General features: G+C 49.2%; 1 pseudogene; it reads left to right on the top strand.

Annotated features, from left to right (window-relative positions):
* The first annotated feature begins 960 nt into the window (after window positions 1-960).
* The window catches only part of LOC119209259 (hydrocephalus-inducing protein homolog), a 43,547-nt pseudogene continuing 31,641 nt past the window's right edge, over window positions 961-12,866 (top strand).

The following is a 12,866-nucleotide window of genomic DNA, read 5'->3' as shown; positions in this document are numbered from 1 at the left end:
AGCGGAACTCGGGAACCTCCGGCGTCTCCAGCGGAGGCACTGCCGGTTCCCCCTCTCCCCCGGCGGCGTCGGACGAACTCGCGTCACCGCTGAGCACCGCACACATACCGCATGTCCCTGTCGGTCGTGAACGCACCCCCGCCGCCTGCCCCATTAGCGTGTTAAATCCCTCCCAATCCGTTCCCAAGATTACGGGGTGCGTCAGGTGGGAGCTAACCGCAACCTTTATCCTATATTTTTTTCCCCTGAACCTAAGTTCAACGGCCACAATAGGATACTCGTGAATGTCCCCATGCACACACCTAATTTTCACCCGCGACGCCTCCATCAATGCCCCGGGCCGAACCAGGCTCTGGTGTATCATGGACTGCGAGCAGCCCGAATCCACCATCGCCTGGCGTGTACCCCCCTGGATTCTTACCGGAACGCGGTACGTCGCTCCCGGGCCGGGGGAGGGTGATGGAGCGCCGGCAACCCGGATCACCTGCCCCACCTCCATCAGCGGGCACTCCCTCCGCAGATGGCCGGGCTGCCCACACTTCCAGCACTCCTGCCCTGGCGTTTGAGAACCTCCGGGTGGGTCAGGAAGAGTGCCGGGGCTTGCTGCGGTCAGGGGGTCCCGGTGTCGGATCATCGGCTCCCGTCGTGGGGCTGGTCGGGGTCGCCCTGTGGTCAGCTGCTGGCTCCTTCCCCGTGGTGCGGCTGTTTCCAGGGTCGATTGTGGTGCGCCCTCCCGGTCGCCCCGTCCGCTGTGTTGCACCTCCAGGTGGTCCTCGGCCAGGGTGGTGGCTGCCTCTAGCGTCGGCGGGCGGTGGTACCGGACCCACGCCGCCGTTCGGGCCGGGAGCCCCTACATAAACTGCTCCAGTACCACCTTTCCCAGCACCTCCGACGCTGTTCCCACCCCATTCGGCAGGAGCCACCTGGCGGCCGCGTCCCGGAGCCGCTGTCCGTAGGCGAATGGCCGGTCCTCCGGTCTCAGCCTGGCACCCCGGAATCTCCGCCGGTGGTCCTCTGGCAGCAGCCCTAGCCGGTCCACTACCGCTTTCCTCAACGCCTGGTAGTCCCGACGGGCCGCTGGAGGTAGCCCCATGGCGGCCGTCTGTGCCTCCCCAGTTAGCAACGGGAGCAGCCTAACGGCCCATTCCCCCACTGGCCATCCGCACGCCTCCGCTGTTGCCTCGAAGGCCTCCAGGAACGCCTGGGCGTCGTCCTCCGCCGTCATGCGGTGGAGGGTCGGGCTCGCCAGCGCTGTTGGCCCCGGTGGTGGTCTCGCCGCCAATTGCTCCAGTGCCTGGGCCTGTCTCCCCACCTGGGCCTGGAGCACCTCCATGAATTGCCGGTTCGCCTCGGCTTGCTCTGGTTGGGTCGGCATTCCCTGTTGCCCCTCGTCCGACATTCTCCGCCGAGTTGGGCGCCACTGTACGGTGTGGGTAGCTCGGGCTCCGGACAGAGGCACAGGACACCAGGGTCGCGGGTTCTAAATGCACTTTTATTGTGTACTGGTTCCAAACAACGCGCCGGCATCCAGCTCGCTCGTGCTCCCGCGCTCCCCCGCTCGCCGCCTCCCTGTGTTATATCTCGGGGAGAGCACACACATTAGTCAATTATTGCCAACTGCCCTCACCTGGCACGGTTCCCCGAGCCACTCCCCCTCTCTCCCCCCTGCAGCCGAGCCGAAACCACGCCCGCCACCACAGGCCAACACATACACTCTGCAGTGTGTGGGTGGGAGATCTGCTCAAGCCTCAGCAGTATGTGTTTTGCTGAGTGCAATAGTAGCATGCACTAATGGCAATGATTACTGCTGTGAGCCCTTTTTTTGTCCAGCCCAATTGTAATTTTGCGTGCTGTGGCAAGTCTGTCTTTAAATGTCTGCCTTTTGGCCTTTCGGCAAATTTTATCAATTCAATTAGTTGTTTTTGTTTTCTTGGGAACAGTCAAGCTCTTATCAATGGTCAGCATTTGAACAAAATCTTCGTCCTCAACCGAACGAGCAGGTAGGCCAGTGCGTCCAATCCACTGGGCAATAGCCTCTTCTTGTCACAAGGGTGGAGGTGCGGGCGGAAGCAGGCAGGACTCAGACGCAGGATCTTCAAACGAAGTGCTCTTTATTTCAAAACCAACCGAACGTGCACCAACGAGGACTGACAAAGACAATGACGCGACAAGGGACAACAGGCACACGGGGCTTAAATACACAAGGGAGGTGCAGGTGATTGGACACAGGTGGAAGCAATCAGGCAATCACAGGACAGGACAGGAAGTGAAGCTCACCCAGAGACACCAGAGACAAGAAAACTACAAAATAAGACAGGAAGAGGACCCAAACCGTGACAGAACCCCCCCCTCAAGGACCGAATTCCAGACGGTCCTAAAGGGGAGCAGAACCGGAGAAAATCAGACAAGGGGAGGGAGGGTGGGGACCCGACGATCCTGGACCGCGCGGGGAACTCCGGGTGATGGCGGCCATGTGTCGGGTCCTTCGGGGGGCTGGCCGGGCCTCAGGGTCTCGGGGGGTCTGGCGGGGCGGCGGCCGGGCCTCAGGGTCTCGGGGGGTCTGGCGGGGCGGCGGCCGGGCTTCAGGGTCTCGGGGGGTCTGCCGGGCCGGCGGCCGGGCCTCAGGGTCTCGGGGGGTCTGCCGGGTCGGCGGCCGGGCCTCAGGGTCTCGGGGGGTCTGCCGGGTCGGCGGCCGTGCGTCGTGGCGGGGGGCGCCGAGCTGTGCGGCTGCGGCGTCGTTGTGGCGGGGGGCGCCCAGCTGTGCGGCTGCGGCGTCGTCGTGGAGGGGGGCGCCGAGCAGTGCGGCTGCGGCGTCGTCGTGGCGGGGGGCGCCGAGCAGTGCGGCTGCGGCGTCGTCGTGGCGGGGGGCGCCGAGCAGTGCGGCTGCGGCGTCGTGGCGTGGGGCTCCGGCCCAACCCCTGACCCCACCCCCCCTTCAAGGACCGACTTCCAGGCGGTCCCCAGAGGGTGGGAGGGAGGGGTCATGGTCAGGCGCCGCGGGGCCGGGACCGGGGGCGTGGTTCTCGGGGCAGGAACGGGCGCTGACCGGGTTCTCGGAGCAGGAACGGGCGCTGACCGGGTTCTCGGGGCAGGAACGGGCGCTGACGGGGTTCTCGGGGCAGGAACGGGCGCTGACGGGCGTCTCGGCGCAGGAACGGGCGCTGACGGGCGTCACGGCGCCGGAACGGGCGCTGACGGGCGTCTCGGCGCCGGAACGGGCGCTGACGGGCGTCTCGGCGCCGGAACGGGCGCTGACGGGCGTCTCGGCGCCGGAACGGGCGCTGACGGGCGTCTCGGCGCCGGAACGGGCGCTGACGGACGTCTCGGCGCAGGAACGGGCGCTGACGGGCGTCGTGGACGGTGTTGCTGCCGCCAACCTCGGAGGTCCAGGACGTGGGGATCGTACCTGGCCCTGGAGGAGGGCGGCCAGCTCCAGCACCTGCTTCCCGCGTTCGCTGAGGACTGGAGGCTGGGCGCTGGCCTCCCACTGCGAGTCCCAAGCGGTGCCTGGACAGCGGCGAGGGCGTCGACCGGAACGCCGCCAGGAGCCTGCTGGCGAGCCGGGGTCGGCGTTACGCCTGGCAGCCTGCTGCACGCTGCGGGGACCGCCGAGGGCCAGACGGGTTCCCAAAAACGTGTTCACAAAATTGAATCCCGCTGAGTCCTTCCATGGTCGCGTCATTCTGCCGTCTGTGCCTCCCCAGTTAGCAACGGGAGCAGCCTAACGGCCCATTCCCCCACTGGCCATCCGCACGCCTCCGCTGTTGCCTCGAAGGCCTCCAGGAACGCCTGGGCGTCGTCCTCCGCCGTCATGCGGTGGAGTGTCGGGCTCGCCAGCGCTGTTGGCCCCGGTGGTGGTCTCGCCGCCAATTGCTCCAGTGCCTGGGCCTGTCTCCCCACCTGGGCCTGGAGCACCTCCATGAATTGCCGGTTCGCCTCGGCTTGCTCGCGCTGAATCCCCGCAAGCTCCCTGATCATCTCTGCCAGCGCGAGCGCTGGTTGGGTCGGCATTCCGTTGCCCCTCGTCCGACATTCTCCGCCGAGTTGGGCGCCACTGTACGGTGTGGGTAGCTCGGGCTCCGGACAGAGGCACAGGACACCAGGGTAGCGGGTTCTAAATGCACTTTTATTGTGTACTGGTTCCAAACAACGCGCCGGCGTCCAGCTCGCTCGTGCTCCCGCGCTTCCCCGCTCGCCGCCTCCCTGTGTTATATCTCGGGGAGAGCACACACATTAGTCAATTATTGCCAACTGCCCTCACCTGGCACGGTTCCCCGAGCCACTCCCCCTCTCTCCCCCCTGCAGCCGAGCCGAAACCACGCCCGCCACCACAGGCCAACACATACACTCTGCAGTGTGTGGGTGGGAGATCTGCTCAAGCCTCAGCAGTATGTGTTTTGCTGAGTGCAATAGTAGCATGCACTAATGGCAATGATTACTGCTGTGAGCCCTTTTTTTGTCCAGCCCAATTGTAATTTTGCGTGCTGTGGCAAGTCTGTCTTTAAATGTCTGCCTTTTGGCCTTTCGGCAAATTTTATCAATTCAATTAGTTGTTTTTGTTTTCTTGGGAACAGTCAAGCTCTTATCAATGGTCAGCATTTGAACAAAATCTTCGTCCTCAACCGAACGAGCAGGTAGGCCAGTGCGTCCAATCCACTGGGCAATAGCCTCTTCTTGTCACAAGGGTGGAGGTGCGGGCGGAAGCAGGCAGGACTCAGACGCAGGATCTTCAAACGAAGTGCTCTTTATTTCAAAACCAACCGAACGTGCACCAACGAGGACTGACAAAGACAATGACGCGACAAGGGACAACAGGCACACGGGGCTTAAATACACAAGGGAGGTGCAGGTGATTGAACACAGGTGGAAGCAATCAGGCAATCACAGGACAGGACAGGAAGTGAAGCTCACCCAGAGACACGAGAGACAAGAAAACTACAAAATAAGACAGGAAGAGGACCCAAACCGTGACACTTCTTTGCTTTGTTGTTCGACTGAGTCAGCTTTATACTTCACTGGTGAGGAGAAGTTGGCTTGAATAGATGACGCCCCCCTCTTTGGATCAGGCTGCTGTTTTTCTGGTCTTTCCGGTCTTGTGTCTGGGATCTAGGTGAAAAAACGGTGGATACAGTTAATCTTTAGGATATATACAGATCTCCTAGTTGTTACAATGTAGTTGTGCCACTAGGTGGCACTCTAATGATTTGTTGTTTAGCCTAACGGTGCAAACCAATGACAACAGAATGACTGTTGCGATATAAACCACACTGTAATGTATGCTGGGAAAGCTAGAGTAAGAGCGAGCGCAAGGAGGTGTATGTAAGCTGTGTAAAATATGTCTAAATGAGAAACCTGCCTTAAAGCTGCATCTGGATCACTCAAGCTAGACTTGTTGCATCTGATCATAAAACACTAGTACATGTCTACCGCTAAATTCCAATCAATTAGATGTAAATAATATATGTACGGCAATACTTAATAAACAGCCGTCGATGGCTGCAGAATCTGGACCCAATCTGGCTTCATAGAAACGGCCTTATTCAGGCTGAGACATGGCAGCTGGGTTTATTGGCGACCAGCCCTAAAACAGGTAAGAGGCAGACCATTAGGACAGATTACTCTATGTCTGTGACATACGTGGCAATAAATGGCTTCTAATCCTGCAAAAGGTGGATTCAGGAGGGTCTCTCTGCTTGTTGATGTGCTTGACTGTGGGTAACAAGGGCAAATGATATTTGACATTCCTCCCAAAAATAGAAATCAGATGCATTGTCACTTTGTTGACACAGTGTGTACTGTTAAAAACTAAACATTCTCTACTTTCTTCTGTTGCGGCTTTTTGCCTTTGTTAAACACCCTGTGCTTTTGTCAAACAATAATCCTTTTCTTTACATTAATCCAGTTCAATTAGGTCCATACCAATGCTTTCTAATCATTTAAACCTTGGGATTGTGTTATGAATGAATGAATTCATTCATTTTTTTTCGAACTTACAAACATAAAAACAAATGTATAACTATTTGTACATACTCTTCTCCTATTCTTTTTTAAGAGCAGAATAACAAAGCCAAGACATAACAACACACCATACATCGTTCGAAAAAAAAAGGAGTGGGAAGAAGTACAAAACTTTTTTGATTTCCCAACCCTTTATAGCTGCTCTTCAGTTTGCACCGATAACCTCTCTACATAACACACCTATATATATATACATACATATATACCACATATACACTTCATAAATATCCATATCGATATATAATCACCAAAAAATACAATATTATACAAATATCCCTGTAAATATACATATAAATATAAACATAAACTATCCTGAAGGGTGGGTTTGTGTGCTCTCTGTATCCTGTTTTATTTATTGTCCTTATTGCTCTTTTCTGTATTGTGCATATCAGCTGCAGAATTCCTTTGTAGGTGTTTCCTCAGACTTTGAAACAATATGTCAGATATGGCAAAAATAATGAGTGATATAGGGTGTGCAACGATTTATTATCCAGGATATGTTTTGTTTTCCGCAGAATTGCAGAGGACTTCGCCGGTTTTGCTCGTATGTATCTTACATGCAGCAGACTTTATTATGCACCTGCAAGCTGCAAGCGCCCTGCTTGCTGGAGGTGCTGTGCACAGAAGCCGTGTGTTTGAGAAGGGGAAAAGGGGGGGACAGTTCACCTCTGGGTCACCCAAATGGATCGGTCGGATAAGGGGGGGGAGCAGAGGTCGGGGGATTCACTGTTAAATACGCTAATGTAATTAGTGGGCTAAAGTCAGTCACACCCCGACTTTCTTCCAAATAACGCACATTTCAATAGTGATAAATGCAGGCCTATAGTTCCTGCACATTTTTGTTTTTTATGAATTGTGTGAAATGGCCAATAACAATTGGTAATACAAAACGATTACGTGTCACCTGTCACCAAGGTTAAATGGTTTAATCTTGACTTCTGGTCGTGACTGACAGTGTTGGGGGGATGGGAAATCTGTTGCTTGTCGAGTCAGTGGCAAATAAAAACAGAGATGCACAGAAAAATGTTAAAGCCATCAGGTTCCCACTATAGAAAGTAAAGAACAGAAGAGGAGGAGAAACAAGCAAAAGATGAAGGTATGCAACTATGTTCTCTCTCTGTATGATTATACGTGTGTCATGAATGTGTAACGGGTCTGCAGAGCTCAAATTAATTAGTGGGGTAACTCTTTCATCTGTTAGCCTTTTTGCTATGTTGCTTAATGCTTATACAACAATAATTGTGTTTTAACTCAACAAACACAAGGTTTGTAATTTCACCATAATATGTGCTTTGCAACAAAACTGTTACAAGTTGAGTTATTATTTATTTCCATCATTTGGTTTAACGTCCTGTCATTAACCGACGGAATTTTCAAATCTGTAGGTAGTTTCAAAGACGGACATTTGCTATTTGCTAACTATATTTTGTGACAAAGTATAGTTTAACAGTCAGAACTAAAAGTGTGCTATGAATAGAATTCAAGGCTGTAACCAAGGAGCTAGTTTCCTCCCTAAAAGTTAGATTAATATAGCATGTAATGAAAGACATTTATCATAAGGGCATGTTTATTTAACCTTACTATATTATGTTCGGGGTCAATTTGATCCCAGGCAGTTTTAGCTGTATAAAACATAATCCTATGGTCTTTTGATTTCAATTTCAATCAATTTCAATTGCAAATCAACTAAATTCAGGGTCACTTTTAAAATATTTTGGAACATCCTCTGCTACTGGTCAGGATGAGCCACCTACCTCCCCTCCTACACATGACTCTGCTGCTGGAATAGTCTCAGAGCCTCAGGATGAGCTACCATCTATATCCTCAGCTACACATATGTCTCCACGAATATCTGATATTGAAGATGAAGTCCTCTTTGCCTCTACTTCTCCCCAGCATGAGCTTCAGGTGAGTTTGTGTGTGTGTGTGTGTGTGTGTGTGTGCCTAGACGACATATTTTGTGCAAATGTGTAAAATGCGTGTTTTCTGTTGTAATTGCAACAGTAACTGGATTCTGTTAAGTGTGTTTTTCTAATGTAATTTTCTCTCACTTATGTTAAAAAATAAAAATATAACTGCAGAATTTTGTGAACTTTTTTTTTGGAGGGGGGCGCCCAAAGGGCCCTGGGTGCTATTCAATGCAGAACCGCCCCTGAGTATGATGTAATGTAGTGGAGGGTTAATCATCTACAATACACCTCACATCTGAGTATAGAGTTATAAAACGTATACTCACTCTGTCTTCAGTAAATTCATCCATCAGGATTTTAAATTGAATGTAAAAAGTCTGGTCCATGATAAGAAGGACAATGGCGCCTGATGAGCACAAGCTTTTGTCTCTGAGACTGTCTTTCACGTGTGGTTAAAGGTCACAGTTTGAATTCAGTATCAATTGTATATTAATTAAATATATATTATTAATAAGACCCTGTGCTCAGTGACACATTGTATTAGAGTGGATAGTTTTTACTCTTCTATAGTGATGCGAAATTCGGATTGGAAACTAAATGCGAGGGAATGAGTATGTCATACTTTTTCTGTACCACAGGAAAGCACTGCTGTCACCTTTAAAAACACAAATAAGTTGGTCAAAGGATTACTACCACTAATGGAAATTTTAAAAAAAGAAAGAGAATTCAGTAAAATTGTTATTTCAGTTAAGTTCTCAGCGGACAACAGAGCCATCTTTAACACATTTTCAATGATGGATGTCAAGTTAAATTGCCTTATAATTTTAAGAAAACTATGTTTCCAACTAAATGGACTGTACTTGTATTGCCCTTTTCTAGACTTCCGACCACTCAAAGCAGTTTAACTGCTACTCGACATCATTCATCCATTGATAGGAGCCACCATATACCGTGCCACAGGATTGTTGCCTGTTTCAGAACCCGACACATACATAGCAGTATTGTTAATCCTAAATAAGAGTAATTTGAGGATAAAACAAATGATATATACGTGATATATACACAAATATTGAAATTTAGTGACCTTCACTTGACTTCAGCAAACGGAAGGTGTGTTGGAGAAAGTGAGTGACCGCTTCCCGAGTATGTGGCCGTGACTTTGCACCCATAATTTGAAGCAGATTAGCCGTGGACAGACAGAGAAGCACTCACTCACTCACCCACTGACACGCAAGAGATTGTGGGATTCTGCTGCTGGGGATAACCATTCATCCATTTTCAAAATCCAATCAAGTAGATATGATAGTATATCAGTTACAGAGAAATTTCAGTCGGATTATGATTGCAGGACTGTTACTTGTGTTTTACGTGGTTTTATGACTATCAATAAAAGTAAACATGTTTTCAGAATTAATTGTATTTGCGTTGTTTGCATATAAATTGTTTGTGTGTACACACACAGTACGGTTATATGCATATATATATATATATATGCGCTGAAGAAGTAAATTCAAATTGCCAACATTCAAATGTCTAAATGGATCTAAAATGAATCATACTTATAAAGCTTTTGAATCTGGAAAACCGCATCTGGAGGTACTCTGACTCAAGTTGTTACCAGACCTCAGTCGCCTGGCCAAAAACCAGATAATGAGCAGATTTATTCATATCAGGTAAGTGCAAACGCCTTTGATCACATGTCATTACTCTATCCAGATCCAATTTTAGAAGCAAACTTGCAATTTGCGATCCAATGTTTTCTTGTCTGAGTGACTAAGAACACTGCTCCTACAGCAGCCAATCCAGCTGCAACGGCCATGTTTTGCTGGTTCTTGCCACTGACGTTTCTGACCACAGCTCGCACAGAACCATATAATTTGACAGCTTTATTTCTCTGTGGGCCTCAATGGCACCCACATTTAGTTTTTCCCTTGCGTAGTAAGTGGTGAAAGGACTGTTCCTGTAAAGCACATGTTATCATTCACTTTTGGCATGGGGTACCACAAAAGGTTTCACCTGCCCTTCATGTCCATCTTACATTTACACTTATTGGCAGGCACAGCTCACAAGAGCAATTTGAGACTCAATACTGGACCAATTTCAGAAAACACCATTAGTCAATAATACAGAAAAACAATGGTTTTGATATCAGGTTTAAATGTAGGCTAAGAACCTTTCAGATCAATAAGAGGAATCATTACACTTTTGTGCCTTTGTATACCAGGAATCTGGAAATATTACCAAAGTGTGTCAGACATACAATGAATTTGACTTAGGGGTTAGTGCATGACAGCAGACAAAAGCAATTTGAGACTCAATACTGGACCAATTTCAGAAAACACCATTAGTCAGAAAAACAATGGTTTTGATATCAGGTTTAAATGTAGTCCCTCTCTCAGAAGGCTCTCACAGAACCTTTCAGATCAATAAGAGGAATCGTTACACTTTTGTGCTTTTATATACCAGGAATCTGGAAATATTACCAAAGTGTGTCAGACATTTGACAATGAATTTGATTTAGGGGTTAGGGCCCATAAAGCAGGGACAGTGGCCCATTGGTTCATTTTCCATACTGACACTGGGCTGGCCCGATCATCTCTTAGCAGGCTCCAGCCCTCCCTCTCCGTGTGTCAGTCAGATGCATTCAGTGACTCAAAGCTAGAAAGAAATGTGGATTAAGATGGAGAAACAAAAACGTAAGAGCAAAGGGCTGCGGAGAAATTGCGGGCCAAAAAAAATCTAGAGCTTGATGCCTCAACATGTTCAAAAATAACCGACGTGTTTAGTGCTGTAGCTTCAGTTTCCAAAACTACTACAGAACCTGATGACATGTTGCAGAAACAGCATGTCATAAACATCATAAATAGCACATGGAGGAGGAGAGGTGACTAGCCATAGCGATAGCGGTGCTTGCGGCTCGCAGTAGGGTTGCCAACTCTCCCACCCCCAAATCAGGGACACTTTCGCGGGCTGACGGGGGGGTGCTAGCAGTCGGCGGCCGGGCTTGCAAAACCTCACATGCTCCGCTCTGGCCACCCGGCACCCGCGCGCACACTGCTCTGATGCGCCACAACTTCACAACAACCGGGAGTTTTTCGCGCGTCATTAACTTAGCAGGCTGTGATTGGAAATCGGTACTGGAGCTGTCCCGGCCGGGACAAATCAAAATTACCCATAATTCTGGATGTCCCGGGTAATACGGGACGGTTGGCAAACCTAGCTCGCAGGCAGCAGAGGAGAAGGTGCAGCAGGTGTCAGTGTGACAGTGAAGTCCAGGAGGGGCAGAGTGAGCAGGAGAGTGTCATTGAAACGGTAAGCAAGCAGGTAGCTCCATGAACAGGGAGGGAGTGTTAATCAGGGCGGGTGCATGAGGATAGTGTGTGTGGCTGGGCTGGGCCACAACGAAGATGATGACGATTTAACAGTTACCTCAATTAATGAATATTATAATAAGGCAACAAACATTATCGTTGTCGGTTGTTGCTATTATAAAGTCTGAGTGTCAGGTTGTCATTTGTCAAATTGGCACTTAAAAGTGACTGCAATGGCCACTCAGTTAGCTAAAGTCAAATAGCACAGCATAAGCTATTTAGCACTGTTATTGTAGCTAGCAGAGTTGAGAGTTCACTTATTCAATTGCAACTTCGGATATTCTAATGTAACCATTTCAAACTCATAACGGTTGTCGACGGCCCTTCTTCTCTAGAAAAAAACTTAAATGATGCCATTTGATTATTTTAATTATCACTCACCAACGAGTTACACGTTAGAAGAGGTAGCTAACGTATGTTATATGGGGGTTAAAAACCCGCTTTGCATTTTGAAAGCTGTATATTCAACTAACTAGATATTTTATAATGTTTCATCTGAATTTCCGATATCATCAATATGCAATATTACGGCAAGTGAATACTCTAAATTTTATATACATATTATCAGGACGTTTTGTGTGAGTAATTTGTTTGTATAGGTTTTTTATGGGATGTGTCTCAACAATTAGAGGTAAATGTTGTTTGGTGTCATATTAAAGAGGGGGAAATGAAAAATGTGTCATCATTTACTCACCCCAAGTTGTTTCAAACCTTTATGAATTTCTTTATTCTGATAAACAAACATATATATTTTGAAGAATGTCGGTAATCAGACAGTTGATGCACCCCATTGACTTCCATAGTATTTTTTTTTCTACTATGGAAGTCAATGGGGTCCATCAACTGTCTGATTACCGACATTACTGTCCATGGCACTTCCAGTAGTTCTCAACCTTGTTTGGGTTTTTGGGAACGGAACAGTAGATATGCATATCTACAGGGAAAGCTAGGATAGTGTACTGGTTGGTGGTTGTGTCCGACCGATTGTGGGGGGCCGGTCTGAGCAGAAATGCCAGGGCCCTTTTTTTGTCCCAGTCCAGCCCTGTGTGCTGGTGGTTCAGCATCACCTGACCAATTTAAAATTAAATTATTCATTTCTATCCTCCTAGGACTACCAACATAGAGTGGTGTTTGTGACAGAGAGGGAGCGGTTTGAGGTCCCAGTCCGTGCCATTGGGCCACGTGCCATTCTTGATTTCCGCGACAAACTCCTCTTCCCCGTCTGTCCTGTGAAATCCTCCACAGAGAAGACTCAGCATGTCCGCAACATAGGAAATGGCAATTTGTCAATTTGGCTTTTTTCTACTAGTTTCTAAAACAACATTGAATCCCAGCTGTTAAAAAAAGACGCCAGGCCTTAACTTCCGTTTCTAAATTCTATTCCATCTTTTTCCAGCCCGTTCTCTGTGACGCCATCCAGTGGGACTGTTGACGTCGGCGGGAGCGTCCAGGTGACTGTGGATTTCCACCCTATGACAGTAGGGGTCCACAGCCAGCCGCTGGTCCTGCACTACCACACCGGTGAGAAAACAAATGAGGCTATGACCACAGCATCTGATAAAGCCAG

The sequence above is a fragment of the Pungitius pungitius genome, chromosome 15 (assembly GCF_949316345.1).
Source record: "Pungitius pungitius chromosome 15, fPunPun2.1, whole genome shotgun sequence".
Taxonomy (NCBI): domain Eukaryota; kingdom Metazoa; phylum Chordata; class Actinopteri; order Perciformes; family Gasterosteidae; genus Pungitius; species Pungitius pungitius.
Note: the sequence above shows the minus strand (reverse complement) of the source record. Positions and strands in the feature narration are given on the sequence as shown.